The sequence below is a fragment of the Anomaloglossus baeobatrachus genome, chromosome 1 (genome assembly GCF_048569485.1).
Source record: "Anomaloglossus baeobatrachus isolate aAnoBae1 chromosome 1, aAnoBae1.hap1, whole genome shotgun sequence".
NCBI lineage: Eukaryota > Metazoa > Chordata > Amphibia > Anura > Aromobatidae > Anomaloglossus > Anomaloglossus baeobatrachus.
This window is the reverse complement of record NC_134353.1, coordinates 190,632,669-190,654,237: the sequence shown is the minus strand read 5'-3', so window position 1 is coordinate 190,654,237 and position 21,569 is coordinate 190,632,669.

Below are 21,569 nucleotides of genomic sequence, written 5' to 3'. Positions count from 1 at the left end.
AGCTGTGGTCTGCAGGCTGCAGCCGTCTGCTTTACCCTAGCTGGCTACAAAACTAGGGGGAACCCTACGTCATTTTTTTTTTTCATTTTTTTGGCTAAATACAAAGCTAAGCACCCCTTAGTGCCACATGAAAGTCACCAAAGGGTGCTCCACTTTTTCTCCACTTTTTCTCCACTTTTTCTCTACTTTTTATCCATTTTTTTCTCCACTTTTTATCCACTTTTTTCTCCGTTTTTTATCCATTTTTTTCTCCACTTTTTCTCCACTTTTTCTCCACTTTTTCTCCATTTTTTTCTCCATTTTTTCCTCCATTTTTTCTCCACTTTTTCTCCACTTTTTCTCCACTCTTTCTCCACTTTTTTTCTCCACTTTTTCTCCACTTTTTATCCATTTTTTTCTCCACTTTTTCTCCATTTTTTCTCCACTTTTTCTCCACTTTTTCTCCATTTTTTTCTCCACTTTTTCTCCACTTCTTCTCCACTTTTTCTACACTTTTTTCTCCACTTTTTTCTCCACTTTTTCTCCACTTTTTATCCACTTTTTCTCCACTTTTTATCCACTTTTTCTCCACTTTGTCTCCACTTTTTCTACATTTTTTCTCCACTTTTTCTACATTTTTTTCTCCACTTTTTCTCCACTTTTTCTTCACTTTTTCTCCACTTTGTATCCACTTTTTCTCCACTTTTTATCCACTTTTTATCCACTTTTTCTCCACTTTTTTCTCCTCTTTTTTCTCCACTTTTCCTCCACTTTTTCTCCACTTTTTCTCCACTTTTTATCCATTTTTTTCTCCACTTTTTCTCCACTTTTTCTCCACTTTTTTCTCCACTTTTTCTCCACTTTTTCTCCACTTTTTCTCCATTTTTTTCTACATTTTTTCTCCACTTTTTCTCCACTTTTTCTCCACCTTTTCTCCACTTTTTCTCCACTTTTTCTCTCCACTTTTTCTCCACTTTTTCTCAATTTTTTTCTCCACTTTTTCTCCATTTTTTCTCCACTTTTTCTCCATTTTTTCTCCACTTTTTCTCCACTTTTTCTCCACTTTTTCTCCACTTTTTCTCCACTTTTTATCCACTTTTTCTCCACTTTTTATCCATTTTTTTCTCCACTTTTTCTCCACTTTTTCTCCACTTTTTTCTCCACTTTTTCTCCACTTTTTCTCCACTTTTTCTCCACTTTTTCTCCATTTTTTTCTCCACTTTTTCTCCACTTTTTCTTCACTTTTTCTCCACTTTTTATCCACTTTTTCTCCACTTTTTATCCACTTTTTCTCCACTTTTTCTCCACTTTTTTCTCCTCTTTTTTCTCCACTTTTCCTCCACTTTTTCTCCACTTTTTCTCCACTTTTTATCCATTTTTTTCTCCACTTTTTCTCCACTTTTTCTCCACTTTTTTCTCCACTTTTTCTCCACTTTTTCTCCACTTTTTCTCCATTTTTTTCTACATTTTTTCTCCACTTTTTCTCCACTTTTTCTCCACCTTTTCTCCACTTTTTCTCCACTTTTTCTCTCCACTTTTTCTCCACTTTTTCTCAATTTTTTTCTCCACTTTTTCTCCATTTTTTCTCCACTTTTTCTCCATTTTTTCTCCACTTTTTCTCCACTTTTTCTCCACTTTTTCTCCACTTTTTATCCACTTTTTCTCCACTTTTTATCCATTTTTTTCTCCACTTTTTCTCCACTTTTTCTCCACTTTTTTCTCCACTTTTTCTCCACTTTTTCTCCACTTTTTCTCCATTTTTTTCTCCATTTTTCTCCACTTTTTCTCTCCACTTTTTCTCCACTTTTTCTCCATTTTTTTCTCCACTTTTTCTCCATTTTTTCTTCACTTTTTCTCCATTTTTTTCTCCACTTTTTCTCCACTTTTTCTCCACTTTTTCTCCATTTTTTTCTCCACTTTTTCTCCACTTTTTCTCCGTTCTTTTTCTATGGTCGGTCTACCCATTAGCTCTGCCATGCATACTGTAGCTCTACACCTACTGCACATGTTACTTTATGATTGACATCTCTTTCGTACCAAAGCTATCTAAGCCTACTCTGACCCCATATTTGTCATTACTATATTGTCCTTGTACTGTATTATGACATTTGTATCATGTGTTTCATTTCTTGCTGTGTTGCAATTTTTTTGCTGCATCCCAATTGTACCTCTACATTGTTCGAGTTTATGTTATTGTTCTCTCACTCTTATGTGATACTGATTATTGTCATTTTTCATGATTACATGCAGATAAGTCCAATCTGACGAAGGCTCAGGCCGAAACGTCATTTGTAACTTGTTTTGGACAAAAACATATATGCTTATGAAAATTTTTTTTTTCTTAATACGGACCAATAAAGAGTGATTTTGCATTACTATCCGTTGTGACTTACTGACTTAGTCTGGGAGATTTAGAGTGCCGAGGTTACTCACTAATTTTATCTATTATTACCTCTGAGCACCTATATACCAGTGAGCAGAGCTTCCTCTACAGTAGTTCTCCTGATTAGGCATGCCCTTACCTCATGAGCAGGGCATTGCAGCTTTGGTAGCAACCATTACGACATGGACTCTGCTGATGTGGACCCGAGAAGAGTGAGTGCAGATTCATTGCACCCACACTCCTCACATGAATGGTCCGCACTCCTAGAAAATGGGGGATACGTTCCCTGAGTGTCTCCCCCCCATATTCTAGACGGTCCAGAGTCGTCGTGGGACCCCTTTATTTTTTTTCTTACAATAAATTGGTGAAAGAGGAAATGTTTTGGGGTCTGTTTTTTCAAATAAATTTCTTTTGTCGATTTTTTTTTTTTGTTAGTACTGACAGTTTATGATGTTGGGTATCTAATAGACGCCATGACATCACAAACTGCTGGGCTTGATCTCAGGTGACTTTACAGCTATTATCAACCCGATTTATTACCCCGTTTGCCACTGCACCAGGGCACGGGATGAGCTGGGGTGAAGCGCCAGGATTGGCGCATCTAGTGGATGCGCCACGTCTGGGGTGCCTGCGGCCTGCTATTTTTAGGCTGTGAAGGCCCAATAACTATGGACCTTCCCACCCTGAGAATACCAGACCACAGCTGTCCGCTTTACCTTGGCTGGTGATCCAATTTGGGGGGACCCTACTTTTATTGTGTAATTATTAATATTTATAAAATAATTATAAAAAAGAGCCTGAGGGGACCTCCACATTGGATCCCCAACCACGGTAAAGCTGCCAGCTGTGGTTTTCAGGCTACAGCCGTCTGCTTTACCCTAGCTGGCTATCAAAAATGGGGGGACCCAACGTCATTTTTTTTTTAACTATTTTTTAAATAGAAAAAATTAATGGGCTTCCCTGTATTTTGATTGCCAACCAAGGTAACGGCAGGCAGATGGGGGTGGCAACCCATAGCTGTCTGCTTTATCTGCGCTGAGAATCAAAAATACCGCGGAGCGCTACGTCATTTTTTTAAAGATTTATTTTTACAGCACTGTGATGTCCAGCAATCAAAATACAGGGAAGCCCATTTTATTTTTAGTTATTTAAATAAATAATTAAAAAAATATATATGGGCTCCCGCTGCATTTTTTGTATTGCTAGCTAAGGGTAATCCAAGCAGCTACTGGCTGCTAACCCCCACTGCTTGGTGTTACCTTCACTGGCAATGGAAAATCCAGGGAAGCATTTTTTATTTTTTTTGCCAAAAAACTACAAAAAAAAGGACGTGAGCTTCGCCATATTTTTGTATGCTAGCCAGGTATAGCAGGCAGGTGCTGGAAGAGTTGGATACAGCGCCAGAATATGGCGCTTCTATGAAAATGCCATTTTCTGAGGCGGCTGAAGACTGCAATTCGCAGCAGTGGGGCCCAGAAAGCTCAGGCCAACCTGTGCTGCGGATTCCAATCCTCAGCTGCCTAGTTGTACCTGGCTGGACACAAAAATGGGGCGAAGCCTACGTCATTTGTTTTCTAATTATTTCATGAAATTCATGAAATAATAAAAAAAGGGCTTCCCTTTATTTTTGGTTCCCAGCCGGGTACAAATAGGCAACTGGGGGTTGGGGGCAGCCGTACCTGCCTGCTGTACCTGGCTAGCATACAAAAATATGGCGAAGCCCACATAATTTTTTCAGGGGGCAAAAAACTTCTGCATACAGTCCTGGATGGAGTATGCTGAGCTTTGTAGTTCTGCAGCTGCTGTCTATCTGTATGGAGAAGAGCAGACAGCAGCTGCAGAACTACAAGGCTCAGCATACTCCATCCAGGACTGTATGCAGAATTTTTTTGCCCACCAAAAAAATGACATGGGCTTCGCCATATTTTTGTATGCTAGCCAGGTACAGCAGGCAGCCACGGGCTGCCTCCAACCCCCAGTTGCCTATTTTTACCCGGCTGGGAACCAAAAATATAGGGAAGCCCGTTTTTTTTAATAATTTCACTTATTTCATGAAATAATTAAAAAAAAATTACGTGGGCTTCGCCCCATTTTTGTGTCCAGCCGGGTACAACTAGGCAGCTGGGGATTGGAATCCGCAGCACAGGTTAGCCCGAGGTTTCTGGGCGCCTCTGCTGCGGATTTCAGTCCGCAGCCATCCCAGAAAATGGCGCTCTCATAGAAGCGCCATCATCTGGCGCTGTATCCAACTCTTCCAACAGCCCTGGAGCCGGGTGGCTTGTTGGGTAATCATGAGTTAATACTGGCTTTGTTTTACTAGCCAGTATTAAGCCAGAGATTCTTAATGTCAGGCACGTTTGACCCGGCCATTAAGAATCTCCAATAAAGGGTTAACAAAAAACACCACACAGAGAAAAAATACTTTAATAGAAATAAATACACAGACACATTAGAGACTCCATCTTTATTACCCCCTGTCAGCCCTCCACGATCCTGCTCTTCTGTCTTCTTTCTTTCTAGTGTAGTAGTAGTGACGATTGTAGTGAGGAAGGATGAGGTTCACCAGCTCATCACTTGGGGCTGGGGAACCTCATCCTCACTACAATCCTCACTACAATCGTGAAGCAGCGTGCAGCCTTCACTCCGTGAGTGATCAGTGCTGGCTGCCAGCGGTAACAGCGGTAACGCTGACAGACGCGTTACCATAGCAACGGTGCTCTCGGAGCCGCGGTTAGCGGTGACGTCACCGCTAACTGCGTTGCTATGGCAACGGTGATCTCCGTTAATGACCGGCTGTGTCAGCCGGTCCCTAACGGAACCATGCACCGTGTACCGGAGAGATGCACTCGCAGGTCCTACATGACGCGTCATAGTCATGTGACCAGTCTGTAGCCAATGAGATAATAGCCACTTGACTGGTCACATGGCTATTTTGACGTCACGATAGGTCCTGCATCTCTGCTGGCAGTGCAGGTCACCGGGAGGATTAAGCGATCATCGGATGGAATAGCGGCAGGAGACAGAGTGCAGAAGGGATCGCGGGGACCGGTAAGTGTTATGGCAATGTTTATTAACTGTTTGTGTACATTTATATTGCATTTTTATGTGTTTGTGATTGCCTCCCATTATAGCCTATTGGTTCGAGTTTGGTTCGTCGAACGTTTGACGAACCGAACTCGAACGGGACCCCCGTTCGGCAAACCGACCTCGAGCCGAACCGGGACCGGTTCGCTCATCTCTAGTAATAAATCTTCCTGAAATGACAAGATTGGTAGATTCTCAGTTAACATCTGTAATAAACATTGCAACACAGAGGCTATTGCAGGTAAACTATACAAGTTTTTTTTTAATGAAACCCAATTGAAATTGGATGGCCATTTTCTGTTTTGGCATTTTTGTTTTTTCCTCCTCATGTTCCAAAACCTATAACTTTTTATTTTTCTATCCACACGAGGGCTTTTTTTGCAGGATAATTTTACTTTTGAATGACACCATTCATTTTAACACATCGTGTACTGGAATACAGGAAAAAAATTCAAGTACTGTGGAATTGTTTAAAAAAAACTATTTAAAAAAACCACTCTGATGGTTTTTTTTAAATTGTTTTCACGGTGTACATTGTGTGGTAAAAATAAACTTGCAAAATCATTCTCATTATCAGTAAGATTATGGTGATCCCAAACTTATCCAGTTTGTGTTTTAATTATGTTGCCATTTTCCTAGATCAGTAATGTTTAAATTTTTAGGTTCAGGGAGCCATGTGAGGACTTTTTTTTTATGGGGTGTGATAATATTTTTATTGATACCAATTAGGAATAATTATTAGAGATGAGTGGACCTGTGGAAGTTTGAGTTTGCAGGGTTCAGCTGGACTTTAGTTAAAAGTTTGGTTCGGAACCTGAACGTGACCCAACCCGGACCACACGACGCTTGCGTTATCCTATAGTGCTTCATTCTGAAAATGTTCTTAGAACAAGGCTCCATAAGTCCCTGTCAGTCAAGGGCACAAGCATAAGAAATGTCGTGCCTGCTGACTGGCAGTGATCTATGGAGCCTCGTTTTGAGAACCTTCTCAGAATGACGCTCCATAGGAATCGATGGATGTTGTGCGACAGTACAGTCTTGGATTTCGTTGGAACTTTCAGGATTTCTTTTGAATTAATAAATTGGTGAATGAAGGAGTGTAGAGGAGTCTTTATTCAAATTAACAATTTTTCCCCAAGTGTGTGTTTTTTTTAACTCTACACTTGCCAGGTTAGTAATCAGTGTCAATTCACAGCTGACATCAATCTCAAAAGTATTACCCCGATTGCCACTGCACCTGGGCAGTTGGGATAAACTGGGCAAAGTGCCAGAATTGGATGCGCCATTTCTGGGGCATCTGCAGGCTGCTATTTTTAGGCCGGGAAGGTCCTTCCCTGCTTGATAATACCAAACCCCAGCTTTTCAACAAACTTTATTAGTACACAAACGGTACACAAACTCCAATCTTGGACAAGGACTTTTTTTTAAATGTCTGTGTTTCAGTATGAGCCTTAAGCCTGCTTTACACGCTGCAATGTATCTTACAATGTGTCGGTGGGGTCACGTCGTAAGTGACGCACATCCGGCATCGTAAGGTACATTGTAGTGTGTGACAGGTACGTGCGATTGAACGTTAAAACGTTCATCGCATACACATCGTACCTTTCTCTAGAATTGCACGTCAGATTGTTCATCGTACCCAGGGTAGCACACATCGCAGTGTGTGACACCCCGGGAACGATGAACATATCTTACCTACGTCCTGCGGCTCCCGGCCCACAATGCGAAAGGAAGGAGGTGGGCGGGATGTTTACGTACCGCTCAGCTCCACCCCTCCGCTTCTATTGGCTGGCTGTCGCGTGACGCTGAGCGTCCCTCCCACTCCGGAAGTGGACGTTCGCCGCCCACATCGAGGTCGTATGGAAGGTAAGTACGTGTGACGGAGATTAATCGTTTGTGCGGCACATTCAACAAATTGAACGTGCCACACATACGATGGGGGCGTTGCAAATCGCATACGATATCATATGCGAAATTGCAACGTATAAAGCAGGCTTAAGACACCCAGTGTCTGGCATGAACCCTGAAATTTACATTTGGATTTTCTCATCACTAGAGTTGAGCGCGGTTCGCGGTTCGTGGTTCTCCAGTTCTAAGCTCGAGTGATTTTGGGGGCTGTTCGAGATCGAACTAGAACTCGAGCTTTTTGCAAAAGCTCGATAGTTCTAGAAACGTTCGAGAACGGTTCTAGCAGCAAAACGCAGGGCTTTTTACAGCTACAGTGTGCAGGAGCCATCGCTAGCAGCCTGCCAGAAGCTGGTAACCAAGATAAACATCGGGTATCCAAGGAAAGCGCTTTGGTTAGTAACCCGATGTTTATCTTAGTTACGTGCAGGAAGCCCACACTTCCCCGCTCAGCTCACTCCGCCCCCTCCTGCCCGCGGCATGTACACATATATATACACACACACACACACACACACACACACACACACACACATGGTCCCGCTCGGCTTACCTGCGGTGATGAAGTCCCGCCATCCCGACCTCAGCGCTGTCACTGTCCTCCATGGCCGCCGCTTGTCACATCACCTCTCGCTTCCGACCCGAGACTGACTAGCGGTGACGTCACGGACCTCTCGCGATACTTGGTGTGAAGGCGCCGGTCATTGAACTCAGTGACAGGGGCTGTCAGTGTGCTGGAGATCAGCGCAGGTAATGTACCTCGCTGACAGCAGCACTTGTCACCCCCCTGCAGTGACCTGGGCTGACCCATTGATGTTAGCTCAGGTCACTGCACTGCTCTCCCAGCCAATGGGGAACATCCTGCTCTTCATTGATTGGGACAGTGTGGATCGTCATGGCAACCCCTTGGATTACAGGAGACCTGGATTTGTTTTTCATTCTAATAAATTGGTTAAAGAGGGAATGTTTTGGGGAGTGTTTTTTCAAATAAAAATGTGTTTGTCGTCTATTTTTTTTTATTACTGACTGGGTTGGTGATGTCGGGTATCTGATAGACGCGTGACCTCACCAACCCCAAAGCTTGATGCCAGGTGACATTACACATCTGGTATTAACCCCATATATTACCCCGTTTGCCACCGCACCAGGGCGCGGGATGAGCTGGGGCGAAGCACCAGGATTGGCGCATCTAATGGATGCGCCACTTCTGGGGCAGCTGCGGCCTGCTATTTTTAGGCTGGGGAGAGTCCAATAACCATGGACCTCCCTAGTCTGAGAATATCAGGCCCCAGCTGTCTGCTTTACCTTGGCTGGTGATCCAATTTTGGGGGACCCCTACGTGTTTTTTTTTAAAAATTATTTATTTAATTTAAAATAACAGCGTGGGGTGCCCTCAGTTTTGGATTACCAGCCAAGGTGAGGTTGCCAGCTGTGGTCTGCAGGCTGCAGCCGTCTGCTTTACCCTAGCTGGCTACAAAACTAGGGGGAACCCTACGTCATTTTTTTTTTCATTTTTTTGGCTGAATACAAAGCTAAGCACCCCTTAGTGCCACATGAAAGGCACCAAAGGGTGCTCCACTTTTTCTCCACTTTTTCTCCATTTTTTCTCCACTTTTTCTCCATTTTTTCTCCACTTTTTCTACATTTTTTTCTCCATTTTTTCTACATTTTTTCTCCACTTTCTCTCCACTTTTTCTCAACTTATTCTCCACTTTTTCTCCACTTTTTCTCCACTTTGTTTCCACTTTTTCTCCACTTTTTCTCCATTTTTTTCTCCACTTTTTCTCCACTTTTTCTCTCCACTTTTTCTCCACTTTTTCTCCACTTTTTCTCCACTTTTTCTCCACTTTTTCTCCACTTTTTCTCCACTTTTTTCTCCATTTTTTCTCCACTTTTTCTCCACTTATTCTCCACTTTTTCTCCACTTATTCTCCACTTTTTCTCCACTTTTTCTCCATTTTTTTCTCCACTTTTTCTCCACTTTTTCTCCACTTTTTCTCCACTTTTTCTCCACTTTTTCTCCACTTATTCTCCACTTATTCTCCACTTTTTCTCCACTTTTTCTCCATTTTTTTCTCCATTTTTTTCTCCATTTTTTTCCTCCATTTTTTCCCCACTTTTTCTCCATTTTTTCTCCACTTTTTCTCCACTTTTTCTCCATTTTTTCTCTCCATTTTTTCTCCACTTATTCTCCTCTTTTTCTCCACTTTTTCTCCATTTTTTTCTCTACTTTTTCTCCGCTTATTCTCCACTTTTTCTCCACTTATTCTCCATTTTTTCTCCACTTTTTCTCCACTTTTTCTCCATTTTTTTCTCCACTTTTTCTCCACTTTTTCTCCACTTTTTCTCCACTTTTTCTCCACTTTTTCTCCACTTTTTCTCCACTTATTCTCCACTTTTTCTCCACTTATTCTCCATTTTTTCTCCACATTTTCTCCACTTTTTCTCCATTTTTTCTCCATTTTTTTTCTCCATTTTTTCTCCACTTTTTCTCCACTTTTTCTCAACTTATTCTTCACTTTTTCTCCACTTATTCTCCATCTTTTCTCCACTTTTTCTCCATTTTTTCTCCACTTTTTCTCCACTTTTTCTCCACTTTTTCTCCACTTTTTCTCCATTTTTTTTCTCCATTTTTTCTCCATTTTTTCTCCACTTTCATTTTTTTGGCTAAATACAAAGCTAAGCACCCCTTAGTGCCACATGAAAGGCACCAAAGGGTGCTCCACTTTTTCTCCACTTTTTCTCCATTTTTTCTCCACTTTTTCTCCATTTTTTCTCCACTTTTTCTACATTTTTTTCTCCATTTTTTCTCCACTTTTTCTCCACTTTTTCTCCACTTTTTCTCCACTTTTTCTCCATTTTTTCTCCACTTTTTCTCCACTTATTCTCCACTTTTTCTCCACTTTTTCTCCACTTTTTCTCCACTTTGTCTCCACTTTTTCTCCACTTTTTCTCCATTTTTTTCTCCACTTTTTCTCCACTTTTTCTCTCCACTTTTTCTCCTTTTTTCTCCACTTTTTCTCCACTTTTTCTCCACTTTTTCTCCACTTTTTTCTCCATTTTTTCTCCACTTATTCTCCACTTTTTCTCCACTTATTCTCCACTTTTTCTCCACTTATTCTCCACTTTTTCTCCACTTTTTCTCCATTTTTTTCTCCACTTTTTCTCCACTTTTTCTCCACTTTTTCTCCACTTTTTCTCCACTTTTTCTCCATTTTTTCTCCACTTTTTCTCCATTTTTTCTCCACTTTTTCTACATTTTTTTCTCCATTTTTTCTCCACTTTTTCTCCACTTTTTCTCCACTTTTTCTCCACTTTTTCTCCATTTTTTCTCCACTTTTTCTCCACTTATTCTCCACTTTTTCTCCACTTTTTCTCCACTTTTTCTCCACTTTGTCTCCACTTTTTCTCCACTTTTTCTCCATTTTTTTCTCCACTTTTTCTCCACTTTTTCTCTCCACTTTTTCTCCACTTTTTCTCCACTTTTTCTCCACTTTTTCTCCACTTTTTCTCCACTTTTTCTCCACTTTTTTCTCCATTTTTTCTCCACTTATTCTCCACTTTTTCTCCACTTATTCTCCACTTTTTCTCCACTTATTCTCCACTTTTTCTCCACTTTTTCTCCATTTTTTTCTCCACTTTTTCTCCACTTTTTCTCCACTTTTTCTCCACTTTTTCTCCACTTTTTCTCCACTTATTCTCCACTTTTTCTCCACTTTTTCTCCATTTTTTTCTCCATTTTTTTCTCCATTTTTTTCTCCATTTTTTCCCCACTTTTTCTCCATTTTTTCTCCACTTTTTCTCCACTTTTTCTCCATTTTTTCTCCATTTTTTCTCCACTTATTCTCCACTTTTTCTCCACTTTTTCTCCATTTTTTTCTCCACTTTTTCTCCACTTATTCTCCACTTTTTCTCCACTTATTCTCCATTTTTTCTCCACTTTTTCTCCACTTTTTCTCCATTTTTTTCTCCACTTTTTCTCCACTTTTTCTCCACTTTTTCTCCACTTTTTCTCCACTTTTTCTCCACTTTTTCTCCACTTATTCTCCACTTTTTCTCCACTTATTCTCCATTTTTTCTCCACATTTTCTCCACTTTTTCTCCATTTTTTCTCCATTTTTTTTCTCCATTTTTTCTCCACTTTTTCTCCACTTTTTCTCAACTTATTCTTCACTTTTTCTCCACTTATTCTCCATCTTTTCTCCACTTTTTCTCCATTTTTTCTCCACTTTTTCTCCACTTTTTCTCCACTTTTTCTCCACTTTTTCTCCACTTTTTCTTCACTTTTTCTCCACTTTTTCTCCACTTTTTCTTCACTTTTTCTCCACTTTTTCTCCACTTTTTCTCCACTTATTCTCCACTTATTCTCCACTTTTTCTCCACTTTTTCTCCACTTTTTCTCTACTTTTTCTCTATTTTTTTCTCCATTTTTTTCTCCATTTTTTTCCACTTTTTCTCCATTTTTTCTCCACTTTTTCTCCATTTTTTTCTCCATTTTTTTCTCCATTTTTTCTCCACTTTTTCTCCATTTTTTCTCCACTTTTTCTCCACTTTTTCTCCATTTTTTCTCCATTTTGTCTCCACTTATTCTCCACTTTTTCTCCACTTTTTCTCCATTTTTTTCTCCACTTTTTCTCCACTTTTTATCCACTTTTTATCCACTTTTTCTCCATTTTTTTCTCCACTTTTTCTCCACTTTTTCTCCATTTTTTTTCTCCACTTTTTCTCCACTTTTTATCTACTTTTTCTCCGTTCTTTTTCTATGGTCGGTCTACCCATTAGCTCTGCCATGCATACTGTAGCTCTACACCTACTGCACATGTTCCTTTATGATTGACATCTCTTTCGTACCAGAGCTGTCTAAGTCTACTCTGACCCCATATTTGTCATTACTATATTGTCCTTGTACTGTATTATGACATTTGTATCATGTGTTTCATTTCTTGCTGTGTTGCAATTTTTTTGCTGCATCCCAATTGTACCTCTACATTGTTCGAGTTTGTTATTGTTCTCTCACTCTTATGTGATACTGATTATTGTCATTTTTCATGATTACATGCAGATAAGTCCAATCTGACGAAGGCTCAGGCCGAAACGTCATTTGTAACTTGTTTTGGACAAAAACATATATGCTTATGAAAAAAAATTTTTTCTTAATACGGACCAATAAAGAGTGATTTTGCATTACTATCTGTTGTGACTTACTGACTTAGTCTGGGAGATTTAGAGTGCCGAGGTTACTCATTAATTTTATCTATTATTACCTCTGAGCACCTATATACCAGTGAGCAGAGCTTCCTCTACAGTAGTTCTCCTGATTAGGCATGCCCTTACCTCATGAGCAGGGCATTGCAGCTTTGGTAGCAACCATTACGACATGGACTCTGCTGCTATGGACCCGGGGAGAGTGAGTGCAGATTCATTGCACCCACACTCCTCACATGAAGGGTCCGCACTCCTAGAAAATGGGGGATACGTTCCCTGAGTGTCTCCCCCCCATATTCTAGACGGTCCAGAGTCGTCGTGGGACCCCTTTATTTTTTTTCTTACAATAAATTGGTGAAAGAGGAAATGTTTTGGGGACTGTTTTTTCAAATAAATTTCTTTTGTCGATTATTTTTTTTTTGTTAGTACTGACAGTTTATGATGTTGAGTATCTAATAGACGCCATGACATCACAAACTGCTGGGCTTGATCTCAGGTTACTTTACAGCTAGTATCAACCCGATTTATTAACCCATTTGCCACTGCACCAGGGCACGGGATGAGCTGGGGTGAAGCGCCAGGATTGGCGCATCTAGTGGATGCGCCACGTCTGGGGTGCCTGCGGCCTGCTATTTTTAGGATGTGAAGGCCCAATAACTATGGACCTTCCCACCCTGAGAATACCAGACCACAGCTGTCCGCTTTACCTTGGCTGGTGATCCAATTTGGGGGGGACCCTACTTTTATTGTGTAATTATTAATATTTATAAAATAATTATAAAAAAGAGCCTGAGGGGACCTCCACATTGGATCCCCAACCACGGTAAAGCTAACAGCTGTGGTTTTCAGGCTACAGCCGTCTGCTTTACCCTAGCTGGCTATCAAAAATGGGGGGACCCAACGTCATTTTTTTTTATAACTATTTTTTAAATAGAAAAAATTAATGGGCTTCCCTGTATTTTGATTGCCAACCAAGGTAACGGCAGGCAGATGGGGGTGGCAACCCATAGCTGTCTGCTTTATCTGCGCTGAGAATCAAAAATACCGCGGAGCGCTACGTCATTTTTTTAAAGATTTATTTTTACAGCACTGTGATGTCCAGCAATCAAAATACAGGGAAGCCCATTTTATTTTTAGTTATTTAAATAAATAATTAAAAAAAATATATATGGGCTCCCGCTGCATTTTTTGTATTGCTAGCTAAGGGTAATCCAAGCAGCTACTGGCTGCTAACCCCCACTGCTTGGTGTTACCTTCACTGGCAATGGAAAATCCAGGGAAGCATTTTTTATTTTTTTTGCCAAAAAACTACAAAAAAAGGACGTGAGCTTCGCCATATTTTTGTATGCTAGCCAGGTATAGCAGGCAGGTGGTGGAAGAGTTGGATACAGCGCCAGAAGATGGCGCTTCTATGAAAATGCCATTTTCTGAGGCGGCTGCAAACTGCAATTCGCAGCAGGGGGGCCCAGAAAGCTCAGGTCAACCTGTGCTGCGGATTCCAATCCCCAGCTGCCTAGTTGTACCTGGCTGGACACAAAAATGGGACGAAGCCTACGTCATTTGTTTTCTAATTATTTCATGAAATTCATGAAATAATAAAAAAAGGGCTTCCCTTTATTTTTGGTTCCCAGCCGGGTACAAATAGGCAACTGGGGGTTGGGGGCAGCCGTACCTGCCTGCTGTACCTGGCTAGCATACAAAAATATGGCGAAGCCCACATAATTTTTTCAGGGGGCAAAAAACTTCTGCATACATTCCTGGATGGAGTATGCTGAGCCTTGTAGTTCTGCAGCTGCTGTCTGTCTGTATGGAGAAGAGCAGACAGCAGCTGCAGAACTACAAGGCTCAGCATACTCCATCCAGGACTGTATGCAGAATTTTTTTGCCCACCAAAAAAATGACGTGGGCTTCGCCATATTTTTGTATGCTAGCCAGGTACAGCAGGCAGCCACGGGCTACCTCCAACCCCCAGTTGCCTATTTGTACCCGGCTTGGAACCAAAAATATAGGGAAGCCCGTTTTTTTTTAATTATTTCACTTATTTCATGAAATAATTAAAAAACAAATGACGTGGGCTTCGCCCCATTTTTGTGTCCAGCCGGGTACAACTAGGCAGCTGGGGATTGGAATCCGCAGCACAGGTTAGCCCGAGGTTTCTGGGCGCCTCTGCTGCGGATTTCAGTCCGCAGCCGTCCCAGAAAATGGCGCTCTCATAGAAGCGCCATCATCTGGCGCTGTATCCAACTCTTCCAACAGCCCTGGAGCCGGGTGGCTTGTTGGGTAATCATGAGTTAATACTGGCTTTGTTTTACTAGCCAGTATTAAGCCAGAGATTCTTAATGTCAGGCACGTGTGACCCGGCCATTAAGAATCTCCAATAAAGGGTTAAAAAAAACACCACACAGAGAAAAAATACTTTAATAGAAATAAATACACAGACACATTAGAGACTCCATCTTTATTACCCCCTGTCAGCCCTCCACGATCCTGCTCTTCTGTCTTCTTTCTTTCTAGTGTAGTAGTAGTGACGATTGTAGTGAGGATGAGGTTCACCAGCTCATCACTTGGGGCTGGGGAACCTCATCCTCAGTACAATCCTCACTACAATCGGGAAGCAGCGTGCAGCCTTCACTCCGTGAGTGATCAGTGCTGGCTGTCAGCGGTAACAGCGGTAACGCTGACAGACGCGTTACCATAGCAACGGTGCTCTCGGAGCCGCGGTTAGCGGTGACGTCACCGCTAACTGCGTTGCTATGGCAACGGTGATCTCCGTTAATGACCGGCTGTGTCAGCCGGTCCCTAACGGAACGGGGAGTCGACCGTGTGCTAGAGCATGTCGCCGGTACACGGCGATACACATATGTGCACCGTGTACCGGAGAGATGCACTCGCAGGTCCTACATGACGTGTTACTCACAGCAAGTTGGGCTGTAGTGTGTACATCGCCCAGGCCAAAAGCTAATGCTCTACCAGGATACAGCTAAACCCCTACTAATGTGGAAGCGTCACAGGTGCAGGAGAAGCAGATCACACACACACCTCCATGGAATGGAGGGGAGGCGAATGCTAGATGATAAAACTGCACACAAGTGGCTTGCATAGAGCGCTGTTCACATGCAGATGGCACAGTCACAAACCCGCAGCCTATTAGGTGACGCCCTTCTATTAGATCAGGCGGGCTGCCAAGCCGTACCCCACTGTGTATCATGCACGGACAGACACTCTACAATGCAAGGCCCAACAGAAAGGGGCCTGGCTGTATCCTGTACAAACAAAAAAATATGAGGTTTTTGTTGGTATTTATGGCCATAAAACGTAAGCCTACACCCTCGTCACGGGACCTCATGTCTGTAGGTCCCTACACTAAATATAAAAATAGCAACAAAAAGAGGACAATGTCCTCCAAAAATTAAGTATTACTCACAGCAAGTTGGGCTGTAGTGTGTACATCGCCCAGGCCAAAAGCTAATGCTCTACCAGGATACAGCTAAACCCCCACTAATGTGGAAGCGTCACAGGTGCAGGAGAAGCAGATCACACACACACCTCCATGGAATGGAGGGGAGGCGAATGCTAGATGATAAAACTGCACACAAGTGGCTTGCATAGAGCGCTGTTCACATGCAGATGGCACAGTCACAAACCCGCAGCCTATTAGGTGACGCCCTTCTATTAGATCAGGCGGGCTGCCAAGCCGTACCCCACTGTGTATCATGCACGGACAGACACTCTACAATGCAAGGCCCAACAGAAAGGGGCCTGGCTGTATCCTGTACAAACAAAAAAATATGAGGTTTTTGTTGGTATTTATGGCCATAAAACGTAAGCCTACACCCTCGTCACGGGACCTCATGTCTGTAGGTCCCTACACTAAATATAAAAATAGCAACAAAAAGAGGACAATGTCCTCCAAAAATTAAGTATTACTCACAGCAAGTTGGGCTGTAGTGTGTACATCGCCCAGGCCAAAAGCTAATGCTCTACCAGGATACAGCTAAACCCCCACTAATGTGGAAGCGTCACAGGTGCAGGAGAAGCAGATCACACACACACCTCCATGGAATGGAGGGGAGGCGAATGCTAGATGATAAAACTGCACACAAGTGGCTTGCATAGAGCGCTGTTCACATGCAGATGGCACAGTCACAAACCCGCAGCCTATTAGGTGACGCCCTTCTATTAGATCAGGCGGGCTGCCAAGCCGTACCCCACTGTGTATCATGCACGGACAGACACTCTACAATGCAAGGCCCAACAGAAAGGGGCCTGGCTGTATCCTGTACAAACAAAAAAATATGAGGTTTTTGTTGGTATTTATGGCCATAAAACGTAAGCCTACACCCTCGTCACGGGACCTCATGTCTGTAGGTCCCTACACTAAATATAAAAATAGCAACAAAAAGAGGACAATGTCCTCCAAAAATTAAGTATTACTCACAGCAAGTTGGGCTGTAGTGTGTACATCGCCCAGGCCAAAAGCTAATGCTCTACCAGGATACCGCTAAACCCCCACTAATGTGGAAGCGTCACAGGTGCAGGAGAGGCAGATCACACACACACCTCCATGGAATGGAGGGGAGGCGAATGCTAGATGATAAAACTGCACACAAGTGGCTTGCATAGAGCGCTGTTCACATGCAGATGGCACAGTCACAAACCCGCAGCCTATTAGGTGATGCCCTTCTATTAGATCAGGCGGGCTGCCAAGCCGTACCCCACTGTGTATCATGCACGGACAGACACTCTACAATGCAAGGCCCAACAGAAAGGGGCCTGGCTGTATCCTGTACAAACAAAAAAAAAAAAATTCAGATTTCAGTCCGCAGCCGTCCCAGAAAATGGCGCTCTCATAGAAGCGCCATCATCTGGCGCTGTATCCAACTCTTCCAACAGCCCTGGAACCGGGTGGCTTGTTGGGTAATCATGAGTTAATACTGGCTTTGTTTTACTAGCCAGTATTAAGCCAGAGATTCTTAATGTCAGGCACGTTTGACCCGGCCATTAAGAATCTCCAATAAAGGGTTAAAAAAAACACCACACAGAGAAAAAATACTTTAATAGAAATAAATACACAGACACATTAGAGACTCCATCTTTATTACCCCCTGTCAGCCCTCCACGATCCTGCTCTTCTGTCTTCTTTCTTTCTAGTGTAGTAGTAGTGACGATTGTAGTGAGGATGAGGTTCACCAGCTCATCACTTTGGGCTGGGGAACCTCATCCTCAGTACAATCCTCACTACAATCGGGAAGCAGCGTGCAGCCTTCACTCCGTGAGTGATCAGTGCTGGCTGTCAGCGGTAACAGCGGTAACGCTGACAGACGCGTTACCATAGCAACGGTGCTCTCGGAGCCGCGGTTAGCGGTGACGTCACCGCTAACTGCGTTGCTATGGCAACGGTGATCTCCGTTAATGACCGGCTGTGTCAGCCGGTCCCTAACGGAACGGGGAGTCGACCGTGTGCTAGAGCATGTCGCCGGTACACGGCGATACACATATGTGCACCGTGTACCGGAGAGATGCACTCGCAGGTCCTACATGACGTGTCATAGTCATGTGACCAGTCTGTAGCCAATGAGATAATAGCCATGTGACTGGTCACATGGCTATTTTGACGTCACAATAGGTCCTGCATCTCTGCTGGCAGTGCAGGTCACCGGGAGGATTAAGCGATCATCGGATGGAATAGCGGCAGGAGACAGAGTGCAGAAGGGATCGCGGGGACCGGTAAGTGTTATGGCAATGTTTATTAACTGTTTGTGTACATTTAAAATGCATTTTTATGTGTTTGTGATTGCCTCCCATTATAGCCTATACGTTCGAGTTCGGTTCGTCGAACGTTCGACGAACCGAACTCGAACGGGACCCCCGTTCGGCGAACCGACCTCGAGCCGAACCGGGACTGGTTCGCTCAGCTCTACTCATCACTAATAGATATGACATTTTATTGGCTTGCTACATAATGTTTAGTGGTATGGTTGTGAAATATGAAACGATATATTGGCATTTTTTAATTTTTTTCATTTACTCTATTAAAGGGAATATGTCAGCAGGTTTTTACTTACCTCATCTGAGAGCAGAATTATAGGAAAATAGACCCTGAATCCAATAATGTATTACTTAGTTTACTGAGGGAAGTAGTTAAGACACAATCAGAATTCTTAGATGTAGTATGAAATACATATGAGAAAGCTGACCCTCCCCACACCAGGTTCTCTATGTACTTAGTCTATGGATAGTTAACTGCTTTTAACTGGAAGGGGTATGGTTGAACTAGGTCTCATACGCTGTTGTAGCTGATGTAGTCCAATCAATAGTAAGCTCCTGATGCTGAAACAATAGTTGCAAGTAAACAACAGCACACCTGATAATGGACAACTTGCTGAAATCTGTTGTGTAACCCATGCTATCTTCAGATTACATACCAAAAGCTGCTGTCAACTTCCCTTTAAGAAATGGTTGAATTATTTTTATATTATGATAGATTGGACTTTTCTGAACCCGGTGATAACACATATAGCCATGTCTGACAGTGTTGGTACCCTTTAAATTTTTCAAAAAATTAAGTATTTCTCCTAGAAAATTATTTCAATTAAAACGGTTTTGTTAAGCACATGTTGAATTAATTAGTGTGTATTGGAACAGCACAAAAAGACAGAGAAAAAAGGAAAATTTGACATAATTTCACACAGAACTCCAAAATTTGGCTGGACAAAACTGTTGGAACCCTATACTTACTATTTTGTTGAACACGCTTTGCAATAAATAATTACAATAAATCCCTTCCTATACCCTTCAACAAGCTTCTCTCATCTGGAATTTTGGACCATTCTTCTTTTGCAAACTGCTCCTGGTCTCTCATATTTGAATGGTGCCTTCTCCCAACAGCAATTTTAAAATCTCTCTATACTTCAGAACTCTCCAGAGCTTTTATTCAATCTATTTCTGGGTGCTTCTTGATGTATGTTTTTTTATTGTCCTGCTGAAAGACCCTTGCGTCATACATGCATGGTAGATGTCGGTTAAAGGTTAAAATATGAGCATTTAAATTAAAATAATGATTCTTTAAGGATTATTTCAATTTACAATTGAGAATGTTTAAAATGTAGTGGATAAAAGATTATTGTACAACAGTGTTCCCCCGTGGTCCCCACATAGCTTTCTCATGAGCCAGATCAGACACCCCCATACTTTGCACTGACGAGGGGCAAGCACCCCGAAACACCGTGTCTGCAAATTGGGATTCTGATCTGGCTTATATATCCTGAGTCATATTGCAAAGGATTGTCGAAAATCCACTTGTGACTTTTAGGATCGCTACTTCCAATAGGTGGCGCTGTGCTAGAGTTTGTCTCCTTTACTGGAGAGACAATTTGAATATTTCCCAGAGGGGCATTGCAGCTATAAGTCCCCTTACCTGGCAGCCAGACTGGCTTGCAAAGTCTCCTTAAGGAGAATAGTGTTCCCCCGTGGTCCCCACATAGCTTTCTCATGAGCCAGATCAGACACCCCCATACTTTGCACTGACGAGGGGCAAGCACCCCGAAACACCGTGTCTGCAAATTGGGATTCTGATCTGGCTTATATATCCTGAGTCATATTGCAAAGGATTGTCGAAAATCCACTTGTGACTTTTAGGATCGCTACTTCCAATAGGTGGCGCTGTGCTAGAGTTTGTCTCCTTTACTGGAGAGACAATTTGAATATTTCCCAGAGGGGCATTGCAGCTATAAGTCCCCTTACCTGGCAGCCAGACTGGCTTGCAAAGTCTCCTTAAGGAGAATAGTGTTCCCCCGTGGTCCCCACATAGCTTTCTCATGAGCCAGATCAGACACCCCCATACTTTGCACTGACGAGGGGCAAGCACCCCGAAACACCGTGTCTGCAAATTGGGATTCTGATCTGGCTTATATATCCTGAGTCATATTGCAAAGGATTGTCGAAAATCCACTTGTGACTTTTAGGATCGCTACTTCCAATAGGTGGCGCTGTGCTAGAGTTTGTCTCCTTTACTGGAGAGACAATTTGAATATTTCCCAGAGGGGCATTGCAGCTATAAGTCCCCTTACCTGGCAGCCAGACTGGCTTGCAAAGTCTCCTTAAGGAGAATAGTGTTCCCCCGTGGTCCCCACATAGCTTTCTCATGAGCCAGATCAGACACCCCCATACTTTGCACTGACGAGGGGCAAGCACCCCGAAACACCGTGTCTGCAAATTGGGATTCTGATCTGGCTTATATATCCTGAGTCATATTGCAAAGGATTGTCGAAAATCCACTTGTGACTTTTAGGATCGCTACTTCCAATAGGTGGCGCTGTGCTAGAGTTTGTCTCCTTTACTGGAGAGACAATTTGAATATTGTACAACAGAAACTATAGATTTAAAGTTCTACTACTTAAAACTACAATGCCTATGGGATCATATAAGCAGAAAGAAACTAAACAACTTGAAAGAAATTGCAAACGTATTGAGAAAATATTATGCTAACCAAGCTGAGTGGTATCTGAGATATCTCTCAGCGCATTATAAATGAAATTCAAGATGACTTTTGAAAAGAATATTATAAAAAATATATATTTAAAACAATCCACAAGCACCTTTGCTCCCTTTTTAATAAGGCTGCTTCCCAAGACACTTTCCCAAAGGAGGTTTTGGCTGCTCTACTAATTACAATTTTGAAAAGCAGGAATATGATTGCTCACATTTTTATATACCAATCTTGTTACTAAATTTGGACATATAAAGCCTTTATTTTGTTATTTTACTCCTAAATAGAGATGAGCGAACCGGTCGCGGTTTGGCTCGAGGTCGGTTCGCCGAACGGGGGTCCCGTTCGAGTTCGGTTCGTCGAACGTTCGACGAACCGAACTAGAACCAATAGGCTATAATGGGAGGCAATCACAAACACATAAAAATGCATGATAAATGTACACAAACAGTTAATAAACATTGCCATAACACTTACCGGTCCCCGCGATCCCTCCTGCACTCTGTCTCCTGCCGCTATTCCATC